The sequence below is a fragment of the Mauremys reevesii genome, linkage group 12, assembly GCF_016161935.1.
Source record: "Mauremys reevesii isolate NIE-2019 linkage group 12, ASM1616193v1, whole genome shotgun sequence".
Lineage (NCBI taxonomy): Eukaryota > Metazoa > Chordata > Testudines > Geoemydidae > Mauremys > Mauremys reevesii.
The window spans coordinates 32,648,237-32,664,600 of record NC_052634.1 but is presented as its reverse complement, the minus strand read 5'-3'; the positions used below and the strand labels follow the sequence as shown (position 1 = coordinate 32,664,600).

General features: G+C 60.4%; 1 non-coding gene and 1 pseudogene across 1 annotated transcript; both read right to left on the bottom strand.

The window, feature by feature from the left end:
* Window positions 1-16,364, bottom strand: part of LOC120375680 — a 1,085,709-nt pseudogene that overhangs the window by 219,837 nt on the left and 849,508 nt on the right.
* TRNAS-AGA lies at window positions 657-738 on the bottom strand. The gene has a single exon. It is a non-coding gene; the product is annotated as a tRNA-Ser (tRNA).

Genomic DNA, 16,364 nt, shown 5'->3' with positions numbered 1-16,364 from the left:
GACCTCCAATAGGGGCAATGTGGAAATTAATAATGGGAAGATCATTTGCTAAATTTGTCATCACTGACAAGATTTGTCTCTGTTCCTATTTCACGCTATGGTGTTACTTAGAGGAATCAGTACAGATTTTTACTATATTAATTAAACACTTAATTTTATTTAATCAAGCGAAAAACTTAGTGTCACTTATTTTTTCTCTCTCCCAGCAAGAATGAATTGAATTTTGTGACTTTCTGGAAAGTGCAGCGAGATTAAATGTGGGGAATTCAGTCTCTGTGTTTGTGAGCTGATGTTTTCCTCTCACAGGTCAGTGCCTGCATTGAAATACCAAGAGGGATCTAAGGGCTGGTGTACGCTGGGCACTGAACTGGCAGAGCGACATCTCTCAGGGTGTGACCCCCTCCCCCCCAAGCCATAGAGTTAAGGTGACCTAAGCCCTGGTTAGATAGTGCTAAAGAAAAGGAAGAATTGTTCTGTCCATGCAGCTATTACAGGGATGGGAAAATCCCTCCAGTCACTGTCTACTCCAAAGTGCTATAGCAGGGCCACAGCAGCATTTTAAGTGTAGACAGAGTGAAAGTAGATTTATCTCCAGTTTGCACTGTGGATGCTCAGGCACTAAGACTACAATAATAACAACAGCAGTGCAGCGCTTGCGCAGTTGGCAGGATTCGAACCTGCTCAGGGAGACCCCAATGGATTTCTAGTCCATCACCTTAACCACTCAGCCACAACTACTTGACACGCATCCCTTTCACTGAATGATGATTTTGTTCTCACTGAATTGTCACTTCAAATTGTTTGCTCAGACCAGCTTCCCCAGCACACTCACGGCTGCATTAGTGTAAGTGTGTCCTTGGGTGAACAGCGAGAATTCCTGCCCATTTCCCTTCCGGCTGGAGCAGGATTAGAGTGTGTTTGTGTGAACGACATTGCTGTAGATTGTTGTTCATTCCCCACTCTGACAATTCAGACAGTCCCTTTCCTAGTCAAATCTCCAGCACATCGTTCCAATAGCAGGGGGCAGGATTTCTCTGGGGCACTGAGGGCTGGTGCGTGAACTCAGTCTTGCATTCCACCCTTGATGTTTCCTGGACTAACAACAGCAGCAGAAAGAAAGAGCTGAGCCAACATCTCCCTGGCAGGGATGCAGGTGCCATGTCCCCTCTGTCTGACCATCGCCATTGCAGGAGAGAAGGGGTCACTGGAATCGAATGCCCTGGCTCAGACAAGAGACACAGGGAGATTTTGCTGTTCATGGATCTGTGCAAAGGAAATTGTGTCTCTGTGTGAAACAGGTCGGAAATGAAACGTCCACATGGTGGCCCAATGCTCTAGGAAATGTGGGTGAAGGACTCAGGCTGAGAAATGATTTAACAGGGGTTTGTATTTATTGCCCCGATTAAAATCTATGGCTAAAGGCAGCCACTGTTGTTAGTACTTGTACCTGTGTAGGGACACCCCAGTGGGTGTCAAGTCCATTGCCTTCACCAGGGGCAGTCGATTATTTTATCAAGATACAAATTTCTTGGCCAAGGTCTAGACTCCAGAGAAAACAATACACGGCTGATAAGAAGAAGTACATAAAAAGATTTAGCAGCCACCATGGGCATAACTATGATGTGTCGTGTTTCACTCTTTATACCTGGCGCCACCTTCTTTCCCTTTAGCCTTGTAGTTCACCAAGGGCAAAGCTGAACATCTCCTCAGATACCAGGGAGTGTTTATGTCCATTCCTGTGAGCTACACAGGGGTTTGATGTTGCTGCTTTCAATCCTCTGGCTCTGGCAGGATAAGGCACAATTCAGGCTGTCGCTGAACTGAAGGAGGAAGATCAGTTTTTGACAGGCAGAGGGACGCCTCCTCTTAAAGGTGTTTGTCTGGCTGGCAGTCCTGGTTCCCAGGTCTCGCCCGTGGGGCTCCAGCAGTTTTGGGACCAGGTCACTCCCTTGGCCACACTGGCTGCCCCCAGGCGCCCCCCCCCCCAGGGGCCCCGGCAGTGCAGCGGAGCTGAGCAGCGTCTGCCTGCTCGCTCCAGTGGCTGCCGGCCCCTCCGCATGGCAGGGCAGGGCAGGGCTGTGCTTCTGCGCGCTGCCCCCACCCCGAGCCCCTGCAGCCAATGAGATGATGCAGGAGCAGTGTCTGGGGGCAGCAGCACGGAGGCCCCAGCCCACCCCGCCTTGGAGCCCCAGGTAGCGCCTCACTCCTGACTCCTCCCAGAGCCTGCACCTCCCCTCCCACATACCCCTTCCCACTCCCAAACTCCTTTCCAGAGCCTGATCCCCTACACACACCCCTGCCCCAACTCTCTCCACAGCCTGCACCCTCTCCTCCATACCCCAGCCCCCAAACTCACTCCCAGAGCCTGCACCCCTCCCCCTTCCCACATGCCCCGTCCTGCCTGCCCCCAGTCTCCCACCCAGAGCCTGCCACCCCACCCCGCCTCCAGTTCCCGCTACCTCCTGCCCCAGCCCAGAGCCTGCACCCAGCACCCAAACTCCATCCCAGAGCCTGCACCCCAGAACCCCTCCCCCACCCAAACTCCCTCCCAGAGAGCAGCCTCTCACCCCTTCTGCACCCAAACTCCATCCCAGAGCCTGCACCCCAGAACCCCTCCCCCACTGAAACTCCCTCCCAGAGCCCAACCTCTCACCCCTTCTGCACCCAAACTCCCCCCAGAGCCTGCACCCCAATCCCCAGCCCAGGGCCTGCACCCTAGACCTCCTCCCCCCACCCAAACTCCCTCCCAGAGCCTTAGGCCTGTGAGGGGCAGAGTTTTGGGGGGCGGGTTCTGGGCGGTATGAGTGACATTATTGGCCCACTGGGAGAACTGGAGGACTGGCACTGGCCCTAAGGTAAATTGAGGTTGAGACCCTGCTTTAAGGGATTGGAGCAATGCTGGAGAGACTGACGGGCAGGGAGCTGGGGAGCTGTGTGTGCCCCAAGGAGAGTTGTTGTTGTGCTCTGGTGACACAGAGTAGGGGTGGGGAGTTTCTAAGCTGTGGTGTTTGTACAGAGATAAAGTTTACTAACCCCCAGGTTAAAAACTGTTCCTGCTCTAGGCTATACATGACACTCCTTGTTGAGAGTATAGATCAGCGGTTGGATGTTTCCCTGCAGGGTAATGGGTTCCTAATGCCCTCCCTGGTCAGAGCTCCAGCACCTTCTGTACTCGCACCATGAATGTGAAGAACAAGACTCCAACCCCATCATTCTTCCCTGACCCGGAGGACCAGAGAGATGGGCCCTTCCTCCAATCACCCTCTGCCCATCGTCCTATCCCAATTTTGACCTCCAGACTCACAGCTCTGCTGGTGCCCCTTACTCCCGACCCGCAGCCCCTGCTATCCCAGTCCTGACCTCCAGACTCACAGCTTTGCTGGTGCCCCTCACTCCTGACCCGTAGCCCCCTGGGCTCCCTCCAGCTCTGCTGGTGCCCCTCACTCCTGACCCGCAGCCCCCTGGGCTCCTCGCTGAGCTTCCCAGTCACTGCGCTGGTGGTGACCCTCACTCCCGACCCGCAGCCCCTGCTATCCCAGTCCTGACCTCCAGATTGAGAGCTCTACTGATCAGGGGCGGCTCTAGGCACCAGCAAAACAAGCTGGTGCCTAGGGCGGCAAAATCTAGGGGGCATCCCATGCTGCCGGGGGGGGGCGTCAGGCTGGGCCGGCGGACCTGCCGCAGGCAAGACTGCGGAGGGGGTGCTCGTCCCGCGGCTCGGCTGGACCATGACTGCGGCAGCTCAAGCGGAGCCGCCGGACCCGCGAACCGTCCGCAGCCGCGGGAGGTCCAGCCGAGCCAGCGGACCCTCCGCAGTCATGCCCGCGGGAGGTCCGCTTCTCCCGCGGCTCCGGGGCGCCTCCCGCGCATGACTGCTTGGGGCGGCCAAACAGGTAGAGCCGCCCCTGCTACTGATGACCCTCACTCCTGACCTGCAACCCCTGTAAAACTGATGAATGAAATTGTTTTTAATTGTTCACTTTATCAATGTAACTTCTGTTCACCATTCACTACACTGCTAGGACAGGATCTGCTGCTTTCGTTACCACCATGAGCTGCTCCCCGCCAGGCACCACACCCCATTCACACGCCTTTGGTCACTACGTAGCTCAGTGGCAATCACTGCCCCGAAGTGACTCCGGCGCAGGCACCCACAGCACGAACTCCCCACACCGGATTCTGTCCACACGCAGAGAATTCTCTCCGCCGGGCTCCTTCGGTTCCTCTCGCTGCTCTCCGTCCTGCCGCCAGACACTGCTCATCTGCATAGCCCCGCCCACGGACACGTGACACCTTCTGTCGTTTTGGTCTCCAGTGAAGGCGTTGCCTGCGGGGAGTGAATACGTCACCGTACGTCACAGCCGCCGGGCGGGGATTGTCTGTGAGCCCCGCGCTGGGGGCGGGGCTTCAGGGAGAGACCCAGCCCCATAGACAGCCTGGGGCGGGGAGATATTGGGGGAGGGGATGGGGGGGTAAGGGAGAGACCCACCCCCATAGACCTGCAGGGGCAGGGGATATTGGGGTCAGGAGGGGAGAAGGGGGGTTGGCAGAGACCCAGCCTGGGGTGCAGGGGAAATGCGGTGGGGTGGAGGGAGATATGTCGGGTGGGGGTGGGGTGTGTGAAATTTTGGTCCAGGGAAACTGAGTCACTCCCAGGACATCGTGTGCAGGGGGGAGCACAGGGGCAGGGAGAGAGACCCAGCCCCAGCCCCACAGAGCCCCAGAGGGATATTGCGGGCAGGGGAGGGGATGGAGGGGGGAGAGACCCAGCCCCATAGACCCCTAGAGGCAGCGGGATATGGGGGGGCAGGAGAGGGGATGGCAGAGGAGACACCCATCTCCATAGATCCCTAGAGGCAGCGGGATATGGGGGGGGTAGGAGAGGGGATGGCAGAGGAGACACCCATCTCCATAGATCCCTAGAGGCAGGAAATGAGGGGAGAAGGGGGGAGGGAGGGATCCAGCCCTATAGACCTGTAGGGGCAGGGAGATATTGGGGGTAGGAGGGGAGAAGTGGGGTTGGCAGAGACCCAGCCCGGGGTGCAGGGAAATGGGGTGGTTTGGAGGGAACTGGGGAGGAGAAGAGACACAGGGCAGGACACATGGTGGCACAGGGAAACTGACTCACTCCGAATACATGCGGAGCAGGGCAGGGCAGGGCGGAGGCAGATCATGCTGGTCCCAGGGTAATTTCGGGGGGGTCTGATTCCCCACTCAGCCGGGGGCTCCCCTCTGGGCTGAGAGGCCCTGGGGTGGGGCGGGTGCAGGGGCTGGGTGTGTGTGTCAGGCTGGGGGAGCTGCCTGGGCAGAGGGGCTGGAACAGGGGCGGCTCCAGGCACCAGCCCACCCAGCGCCTGGTTGGGGGCAAGCTGCGGGGGCTCTGCTGGTCACCGCGAGGGCAGCAGGCACCCCAGCCCCTCCCCCACTCTACCCCCGTCGCCCCCTTCCCCTCCCAGAGCTGGGGGGAACCCAGGAGTCCTGGCTCCCAGCCCTGCCCCTGAGTGGGGAGAGGAGGCCAGGGAGAAGCAGGCGGGGGCGGGGCTGCGGGGCGGGGCCGGGCCGAGACCCCGGGAAACGCGAGTTCGCGTCAGGAGCCGGAGGGGCGGGCCGGGCTTTCTGGGGGCGGGGCGGGGATGAGGAGTTGCGTTGGGGGGAGGTGTCAGGTTGACCCAGGGACGCGCCCTCACCTGGGCTGGAGAGGACAGAGGCGCCCCGGGGCAGGCTGGGAGTTGTAGTTCCTGGCTCGTCTCAGAGCGGAAGTGACGGACAGGTTGCTCAGACAACGCGCCCCCTCCCGGTGCACTCTGGGAAGCGTAGTTCTCGCTCTCTCACACGCGGCCTCTATGGGAGGAGGGGCCGTTACTCGTCACTTCGCCGCGCCCCTCCCCGCTCCCTGATTGGCGGAGAGAGCGCGGGACAGAGACTCGGCGCGTGGGGGGAGACTCCGGTTCCCTCGCCCCGAGGCTTCGCTGCCACCCCCCTCCCCCGCCTGCCGGGCGCGCGCTGCGGCCGTTGGGATTCGAATCCCGCTGGCGGCCGGGGGGTCTGCGCGGCTCAGTCCCCGCGGGCGGCACCGGAGCGGGGGCTCAGAGCTCACTTCCAGGCGCCAGGCCCAGCCCCTGCCCCGGGCCCGTGGGATCCGGGCTGGGGCGCAGGGCAGAGGCAGCGCGAGTGAAAGGGCTTCACCCCCGCTGGGCCTGGGGCTGAGCTGCCGGGAGCAGCCTGGCGGCCGCCTGGGGCCGCGGGGCCCCTCAGCCCCCCCCAACCTGCCCCCGCAGTGTCCCCCCCCCCGCTGTGACCCTCCCGCCAGCCCCGCCCCTGGCGTCCCCTCCCCCCCCCTGTCCGCTCTGCCCGGCCTTTCCCTTCACCCCCCACCCCCCACATCCTCCTCCCTGTCCTCAGTGCCCTGCCCCCGCCTCCTCCCGCTCAGCGCCCGACCTCCTCCTCCTGCCCCACCCCGACATCCTCCTCCCCTCTCCGTCCTCAGCACCCCGCCCCGCCTCCTCCTCCCCCCATCCCTGTCCTCAGCACCCTGCCCCCAGCGCCCCGACCTCCTCCTCCCGCCCTGCCCCACCCCGACATCCTCCTCCCCTCCCAGTCCTCAGCACCCCACCCCTTCCTCCTCCTCCCCATCCCCATCCTCAGCACCCTGCCCCGCCTCCTCCCCAGAGCCCCAACCTCCTCCTCCCCATCCCTGTCCTCAGCACCCTGCCCCCAGCGCCCCGACCTCCTCCTCCCGCCCTGCCCCACCCCGACATCCTCCTCCCCTCCCAGTCCTCAGCACCCCACCCCTTCCTCCTCTTCCTCCCCATCCCTGTCCTCAGCACCCTGCCCCCGCCTCCTCCCCTCAGCACCCGACCTCCTCCTCCTGCCCCACCCCGACATCCTCCTCCTCCTCTCCGTCCTCAGCACCCCGCCCCACCTCCTCCTCCCCATCCCTGTCCTCAGCACCCCACCCCCTTCCTCCTCCTCCCCATCCCTGTCCTCAGCACCCCGCCCCCGCCTCCTCCCCAGAGCCCCAACCTCCTCCTCCCCATCCCTGTCCTCAGCACCCTGCCCCCAGCGCCCGACCTCCTCCTCCCGCCCTGCCCCACCCCGACATCCTCCTCCCCTCCCAGTCCTCAGCACCCCACCCCCTTCCTCCTCCTCCCCATCCCTGTCCTCAGCACCCGCCCCCAGCGCCCGACCTCCTCCTCCCGCCCCACCCCGACATCCTCCCCCTCCCCGTCCTCAGCACCCCACCCCCTTCCTCCTCCTCCCCATCCCTGTCCTCAGCACCCCGCCCCAGCACCCCGACCTCCTCCTCCCGCCCCACCCCGACATCCTCCTCCCTCCCCTCCCGCCCTCAGCACCCCGTCCCCCGCCTCCTCCCCATCCCTGTCCTCAGCACCCTGCCCCCGCCTCCTCCCCTCGGCGCCCAGACCTCCTCCTCCCGCCCCACCCCGACATCCTCCTCCCCGTCCTCAGCACCCCACCCCCTTCCTCCTCCTCCCCATCCCTGTCCTCAGCGCCCTGCCCCCGCCTCCTCCTCCTCCCCCATCCCTGTCCTCAGCAGCCCGCCCCCCGCCTCCTCCCCCTCAGCACCCCAACCTCCTCCTCCCGCCCCACCCCTGACATCCTTCTCCCCCTCCCTGTCCTCAGCACCCCGCCCCCCGCCTCCTCCCCCCATTCCTGTCCTCTGCACCCTCCCCTCTCCCTCCCCCAGGGCCCCGACCTCCTCCTCCTGCCCCACCCCTGACATCCTCCTCCCCTCCCCAGCACCCCACCCCTTCCTTCTCCTCCCCCCATCCCTGTCCTCAGCACCCTGCCCCCTTCCCCTTCCCCAGCACCCGACCTCCTCCTCCTGCCCCACCCCCAACATCGTCCTCCCCTCCCCGTCCTCAGCGCCCCACCCCTTCCTCCTCCTCCCCCATCCCTGTCCTCAGCTCCTCCCCTCCCCTCCCCTCCAGCACCCCACCCGCCTCCTCCCCCCATCCTCAGCAGCCCGCCCCTTCCTCCTCCCCCATCCCCATCCTCACCACTCCGACCCTCCTCCCCTCTGTAGGGCCCCGATAGCCCCTTCAAGCCCCCAACCTGCCCCTCCGTGTCTCCCCTTCTGGTGTGACCCTCTCGCCAGCCCCATCCCCATCTGTGGGGATCCTCAGCCCCAGCATCCCCTCCCCATCCTGTACAATCTGCCTGGCCTTTCCTTTGCCGCCGCGCCCTCCTCCTCCTCCTCCTCCCTGTCCTCAGCACCCCATCCCCCCTTCCGACTGCCCCTCCCCGTCCTCAGCACCCTGCCCCTAATTGATTCCAACCCATTTCTCCATTGCTGGGCCCCACTTTCCCATCCCCCCCACTCCCCCAGTCCATCCCCAGGGTGTGAGGTTCCTCGTCTCCCATCTCTGCTACCCCCAAACCTGCCGGGTTCCCCTTTTCAGCCACTGTGGGGCCCTCCAACCCGCCCCCACCCATCCACTCTGGGCTCTCTAAATCCCACATTCCCACAATGCACCTTGGTAACCCCACCTTCCTCTATCCCTAATCCCCCTAGTCCCTTCCCTGGGGTCCTCCTGGACACCCCAACCCACAGTCTGGCCCCCACATACATCCCAGTCACTCATCACACGCTGAGCTAGTTCTTCAGGGTCCCCCACAGCCCCCCAAACTCCTCCATCCATGAGCCCCGTGGGCCTGTGGCCGGGAAGGTGGGGAAGCTCCCACTTTGGCTGGGCTGGGGATGGGTGTTAATCTTTTCCTGGCTTGTGTGTGCTGAGCTCACAAAGGCTTTTTGCTCCCTCGGGGTGGGGGGTGGTTTTGGCCGAAGGTGACGTGGTTTGGTAGCCCTGTGGATGCTGCGTGGTGTCTGGAATGGGGCGTGTTCCCATCATGCCCGTTCCCCTCTGCCTGCAGAGCTGAGCACAGACAGGTCTGAGGAGCACAGCAGGAGCTCTGGGAAGGAGAAGAGCAATATGAAGATGGAGTCTAAGAGGAGGCCAGGTGACTTCTGTGGAGGGAGACATGCTGGACAGCGCCAAGGATTGGGGAGACAACCAGGTGTGAGCCCAGGGCTCAGATTTCTAATTGTAGCTGTGATGGCAGAATGGGAGGAGGGTAGAAGCCGGAGCCCTGGGTGGGGGAGTAGCGAGAAGAGGAGCCTCGCCACCATTGCTTTTTCTTTTCCTCTTGTGTTGTGTTTCCTACCAAGGGAAAAGAAGTCGCGGGGACGGAGTCCAGCCCCGAGGTGAGATGGCAAGTGAGCGAGAGCAGTGACTGCGTGAATCCTGTTGATGCCAGGCAAGACCTGCCCAGCTGGGATGAGAGTAGCTGTCTCTATCGGTGAGAGAAGTATCTGGTTTGGGAAGGGCTCTGGTCACAGCCCCCCTGGCTCCAGGCAGAGACGTCCCGTTACCTGGGTGTGGGTTTCTGGACTAGCTGTGGCTTCAAGGGAGATGATGTTGCCATTCGTAGGGGCTGATCATCTCTCTGGCCAGGAGTGGTGTGTGCTCCCTAGCAGAAGGTTGGATCCATGAGGGTGACTCCCTGTTCTGAGTTTCTTTCTTTCTCCAAGGTTTCTCTCTCTGTGTTGGCCAACTTACACTCAAACTCTCTCTCTCCTTTCATGGACACCTCTCATGTTCAGTTGCCTTCATCCTCTTCCTCTGCTCTCCTCCCCCAGTCCCCTATGGGCTCAGCTGGGTCTATCTGCCCACGGGCAAGGTCTCTGCCATACTGGGAAGGATGTGTCCTGCCTGCCAGGATAAGGGGGTTGCTCCTCCCACCCCCTATCTTCAGGGAGACCTCATTGCTGTAACTGGGTCACAGCATGAGTGGCCGGTCATGTCTTTGGGGCTGTGGGGTCTGAGACTGAGAGGAGTGGGCTCGCAGTCATGGCTTTGGGCACAGGATTAGAGATGCCCAGAACCCCCCTTATCACCCGCTAGCTCCATTACTGCATCACCCAAAAGCCTCGCTCAGGGTCCACTATGCCTCCTTGTGCTGGGCACTGCAGGGCCAATCAGAGGGACAGCAGGATGCATGAGGAAATAGATGTGTGTGTGAGGCAGATGGGTGGTGGGGGGGTGGCATACATTGGGGATGGATGGGAGGTTGAGAGTTTGACGGACAGCGGGACAGATGGAGAGCTGCAGGGACAGATGGTGAGGTCACAGGCTGGACTTTTGATGGGTTCAGCTCATGGCCGCTGGCCCTGTCATCTCCTGCCCCCATCTGCCCGTCTGACTCTGCCCCTGTCTCTCGCAGGCAGCACTCAGCAGAGTCTGGCCCTGTCGTTACACTGGTGCCTACATCCAGTGCGCACCTGTGTGTTATGTGCTCCTGGAGAGCTCAGGCAGGGACAAGCATGCGGCTCACGGCTGCTGAACCAGCTACTCCAAAACTGCCACAGATCTCCCCCTCCTTGGGCAGCAAGACCCTGGCAGGGGGGTTCCCTGTCCCTCCTCGCTGCCTGCTCAGCACAGAGACCGAGGTCACCTGCCTCCACCCAGCCTCTAGCTGGAGCTGCTCCAGCCCTGAATTGCTGGTATCCAGCCTGGCTGGAGTTGGTGCGATGTCCTAGTGGAGTCCATTCTTTCTCCCCTGTAGATGACGATTTTCCCCACAGCAGTTAGTTGCTCTTTCTCTGCTTCCCCGTAGCCCCTCCCCAGTGATAATGACCCCTGCTGGCCAGGCACGGGAGTATCCTGTAGGTGCCTTCTTGTAGGAGCAGAGACTCCTGGTGGCGAGGGGCAGCAATGCCTGGCATGTATCCCCCCTAGCATTGCTGCAGCGACCCCTGGTGGCCACTGAGGGCAGTTCCCTATGTGACCCCACCATTGCCATTGTGCCTGTGAGCGCTGGTGGGTAGGTGAGGCAGGGCCCTGTATGTATATCAGCCATTGGGGCAGTGCCCTCTGCATATCCCACTCTCATCTCGGTGACTCGTGTTGCCCAGGTGGGGCAGTCCCCTGTGTGTATTTACTCCCCCCAACCCCTGCCTTGGGCCAGTGAGCACTGGTAGCCAGAGGAGTCAGTGCCTGAGGTGTGTTTTTCACCTCCCCCAAGGTGGCAGGGTGCCTGGGTGGCCGTGTCAGGCAGTGCCCTGGGTATCTTCCAACCCCTTTGTGGCAGTGAGTCCTGCTCCTGGTGTGTGTCACTCCCCCACTAGGGATGTGCACTGGTGGCCAAGTATGGCAGTGCCCTGTGTGTAGCCCCCTCCCTCCACCAACCCCCGGGTGACCAGATAGAAAGTGTGAAGAATCGGGACGGGGTGGAGGGTAATAGGCACCTACATAAGAAAAAGCCCCGAATATTGGGACTGTCCCTATTAAATTGGGACATCTGGTCACCCTATCCCCTCTACCCCTGTGCCAGGTATGGCAGGCACTGATCCCTGGCATCTCCGTGGGGCAATACCCTCTGTATATCCCCCAATTGGGGCAGTGACCCCTGCTGGTCAGGTGGGGCAGTGCCCTGTGTGTGTGTCCCCTATTTAGGTAGTGACCCCTGGTGGCTAAGTGAGGCAGTGGCCTTTGATTTCCTCTTTCCCCAGCCCCCTCTCTCTCTGGGGTAGGTCCCCCAGTTGGGGCACTACCCCATGTGTATCTCTACTAATTGGAGCAGTGACCTCCCCGTGGTGTGGCAGTGCCCTATTGGTATCTCCCTCCCCCTCTCCCCACACCATTGTGGTAGTGGCCATTTCAGGCAGTGGCCTATCATCCCCTGCCCCCCACCACCATTGCAGCAGTGCCCCCTGGTGGCCATGTGCAGCAGTGCCCTGCATGTATCCCCCCCAACCATTGCTGCAGTGACCCCAGGTACCCAGTTTGAATAGTAGCCTGTGTGTACCTCACCTCTTGGGGCAGTAATGTGTGGGGCCAGCTAAGACAGTGCACAGTCTGGTGACCACGTAGAGCAATGGCCTGTATGTACCATCTCCTCTGGAGCAGTGACCACTGGTGTCTTGATGCTAAGATGCAGCCACCTCTGGGGTACATGGTGGGGCTGTTTACAGGCCAATGGGGACAGGCCCCCTCTTCCAGGAAGTAGGGGAATGTCTGGTGTTCGGGGCAGAGCGTTCCACCTTCTACTGAACTGTGATGCTCTGAGCACCTTTCCCCTGCATGAAGACGATCCTGTGTGGCTCCAAAGCTGGTCCAGTAACAGGTATCACCTCACCTGCCTTGTCTCCTGGTATTCTGGCCAGTGTCCAACTTCCCCTTCGCTGTTGGTCCTCAAACCTCCTCCAAGCAACCCCCCCCCAAGTCCCTTAAGCTGCCAAACTTCCCCTGGAGCCCAACCCTGGCAGGGGGGCACCCCACCTGAAAACCCTACGGCACCATGGGAGTGGTAGTGTCCACTGCCTCCATCTCCCCCCAGACAGGACAGGCCCCACAGCACCATGGGAGTGGTCGTGTCTCCTGCTTCCATTTCTTGACAGCTGCTGCCAGGCCCGGCCCAGACTTCCTGTTTCTGGTGCGAGTCCGGTAGCAGATGCTGCCATGAGGCGGTGCTGGGAAGGGTGGTGCTGGTGTCAGGAGAAAGCAGGAGGAGTAGGTGGGGTCTGTGCTGCTGCGGGGAGGTGCTGCCCTTGCTGTGAAAAGGCCCTGCCATTAGGGGAGATGTCATCTCCCTGCCCTGCCACGCTCTGCACCAGCCCCTGCTTGTCACGGGAGCAGGGCTGGCTCCAGGCACCAGTGTAGCAAGCAGGTGCTTGGAGCGGCCAGTTCAAAGGGGCGGCCCGTCCGGTATCGGGGCAGCACGGCTGGGTCTTGGGCGGAAATTCGGCGGCAGGTCCCTCATTCCCTGTCTTAGTCTTTGAGCTGCCGCCGAATTGCTGCCAAAGAGGAAGGGGGGGAGGACTCGCCGCCGAACTGCCACAGAAGCAGCAGTGTGGTTAAGCTGCCGCCAAAGAGCCACAGCTTGTCCTTTCCCCCCCCCCTCCTGCTTGGGGCGGCAGAAAAGCTGGAGCTGGCCCTGCACAGGAGCAGCAGGCTCCAGTCTGCGGAGCTGCAGCAGGGAACCCCGCAGCAGGGAACCCCGCAGCCCAACGCCTGTCAGGCACCCCCGTTCTCCGTGCCCCTAATCACTGCTGCCCCATCACCCATCACTTAACTTCCATTCTCTGTTCCCTTTATAGACACACAGTCAGAGCTCTCACAGGCTGGGCAGCAAGGAGCTGATGCCGTTTGTCTCACCCCAGTGGATATTGCAGCCCTTAGTATAGAGGTTTGTTCTTTAAACATGGGGTCAATCTCCTGTGGGGTTGGGCCACAGGAGAGCCCCATGCCCCTTCCTGTGCTTCTAACCCTGCACTGTTCACCCTGCGTCCTCCCCCATGCCCCTAACCCTGTGTCCCCCTCTGGCACCCCGAACCTCTACACCCCTAACCCTGTGTCCCCTACACCCCTAACCCTGTGCCCCCTCTGGGACCCCTAACCTCTGCACCCCTAACCCTGTGCTCCCCCCTGAACTCCCTCCAGCACCCAACCCCTACATCCCCAACCTCTGGCACCCCTAACCCTGCACCCCTAACCCTGTGCTCCCTCCAGCACCCCTAACCCCTACATCCCCAACCTCTCGCTCCCCTAACCCTGCACCCCCTCCAGCACCCTTACGTCCCTCACCCCTAACCCTGTGCCCCCTACACCCCAAACCCTGTGCCCCTCCGAACCCAAAACCTGTGACATCTGGCACCCCAACACCCCCACCCAGCACCTCCCTCCTGCACACCTCACCCTGCCTCCTAACCTCTGCACCCCTAACCCCAGTGCCCCCTCCTGTCCCCTAACCCTGCAAACCCTCTGGTGCCCCTAACCCTGCACCCCTAACCCCTGCGCCCCTAACCCCTGCCTCCTCCCGCACCCGTAATCCCTGCACTGTGCCCCATTTTCCCCTAACCCCTGCCTCCTCCCACACCTATAATCCCTGCACTGTGCCCCCTTTTCCCCTAACCCCTGCACCCCCTCCTGTGCCCACTTCGGGAAACTGACCTGGATGCACGGAGTAGCTGGCATTGCTGCTCGCTCCCCCCGCCGCCCCTGAACACTGCTCCTCCGCACATCGCTAGGGGGCTGTGAGGGGGAGCAGAGCGACATCAGGGCTCCCTGCATCCAGGTCACCTTCCCCACCTGGGCTGCTGCTCTCTGTCCTCCCCTTATGCAGCCCAGGTGGGGAAGGTGAGCTGGATGCAGGGAGCCCTGATGTCGCTCCTTGCTCCCCCCTCACAGCCCCCTAGGGGGGCACAGAGGAACATTGGGGGGAGCAGTATCCGCTCATCACCGCTCTCTCCCCCTTCTCTTCCCCTCCCTCCCCCCATGTTCCTATGCCGGGAGGGAGCAGGGAGAAATCTGGGCACCACCCCAAGCAGCACTCCCCTGCCAGCCGGGAGCAGTTTCTGACTTTACACCGGCAGCACACACCTCTCTGCCACCGTACAGCACCGCCCTTGACCATGGTACCCCTGGGCAATTCCCTGGTGGCACCTACCCCTAAGGCTGGCCCTGGCTATGGGCTTCAGAGGGAGTGACCAGACCAGGCGGCCATGGAGAGCTCCAGCCCCTGTTCTCCCCTCCCAGCTTCTAGCAGTCAGAGGCCAGGGACATGCTTCCATGCTGATGACAGGTACTGCTCAGTAACGATCCAAAGTACAAGGGTGGCTCCAGACCCCAGCACGCCAAGTGCGTCCTTGGGGCGGCATGACACGGGGGGCACTCTGCCGGTCGCCGGGAGGGCGGCAGGCGGCTCCGGTGGACCTCCCACAGGCGTGCCTGCAGAGGGTCCGCTGGTCTCGTGGCTGGGGTGGAGCATCCGCAGGCACGTCTGCGGGAGGTCCACCGGAGCCATGGGACAGGCGACCGGCAGAGCGCCCCCCGTGGCGTGCCACCGTGCTTGGGGCGGCGAAATGGCTAGAGCCGCCCCTGCCAAAGTACATTCATATTCCTCATCTGAGTCAGATGCCACCAACCGAAGATTGATTTTCCTGTCTAGTGGTTCAGGTTCTGTACTGTTCGCATCAGAGTGTTGCTCTTTGAGGACTTCTGACAACATGTTTCACACCTCGTCCCTCTTGGATTTTGGAAGGCTCTTCAGATTCTTAAACCTTGGCTCGAGCGCTGTAGCTATCTCTAGAAATCTCCCGTTGTACCTTCTTTGTGTTTTGTCAAATTTGCAGTGAAAGTGTTCTTAAAGTGAACAACATGTGCTGGGGCATCACCCAAGACTGCCATAAAACGAAATATACGGCAGAACGCGGATAAAACCATGGAGCAAGAGACATACAGTTCTTCATCAAGGTCTTCAGTCACAAATTAACGCATTTTCTTTTAACGAGCGTTTTCAGCATGGAAGCATGTCCTCTGGAATGGTGGTTGAAGTATGAAGGCATATGGATGTTAGCTTATCTGGCACGTTAATACCTTGCAACGCTGGCTACAAAAGTGCCATGAGAGAGCCTGTTCTCACTTTTAGGTGACGTATATAAGACACGGGCAGCATTATCTCCAGTAAATGTAAACAAACTTGTTTGTCTTAGCGATTGGCTGAACAAGAAGTAGGACTGACTGGACTCTAAAGTTTTACATTGTTTTCTTTTTGAGTCCACTTACGCAACAAAAAATATCTACATATGCAAGTTGCACTTTAATGATAAAGAGATTGCACTGCAGTACTTTATATTTTACAGTGTAAATATTTGTAATAAAACTATATATGGTGAGCACTGTACACTTCGTATTCTGTGTTGTAATTGAAATCAATATATTGAAAATGTAGAAAAACAAAAATAAATTTAAATTGGTATTCTATTGTTTAACGATGTGATTAAAAGAGATTAATCGTGATTTTTTTAAAGTTAATTGTGTAAGTTAACTGCGATTAATTGACAGCCCTAGATTTGAATTTTTCTGTCACATGCAGGACAAGCTGGAATATCTGTGTCTATTGGGTTTCCGGGAAACCCAAAGCCCGCCCCATGCTAACGCATCCCCCCCCCCCCAGCCTAAGGGGAGGTTGCACAGGGCCTCAGAAACCCACTAATTGCGGGGTACAACTAATAAAAGATCAGGGTCAGGAGTTCGGTCAAAGGGTCATAAGAAGCAGGGGCGGCTCTAGGCACCAGCGGGCTGCGCCGCAGCGGCATCCTGGGAGGCGTCATTTGGCTCGGTGGAGCTCCGCAGTCGTGCCTGCGGCAGGTCCACGGAGCCCGGGCAGCGGACCTGCCGCGGGCATGACTGCGCGGGTCCGTCTTCCCGCGGCTCGGTTGAGCTCCCGCAGTCATGACTGCGGCAGGTCCGCTCGTCCGGGCTCCGGTGGACCTGCCGCAGGCATGCGGCGAGCTCCACCGAGCAAATGCCGCCCTCCCCAGGATGCCGGAGCCGCGGGACGAG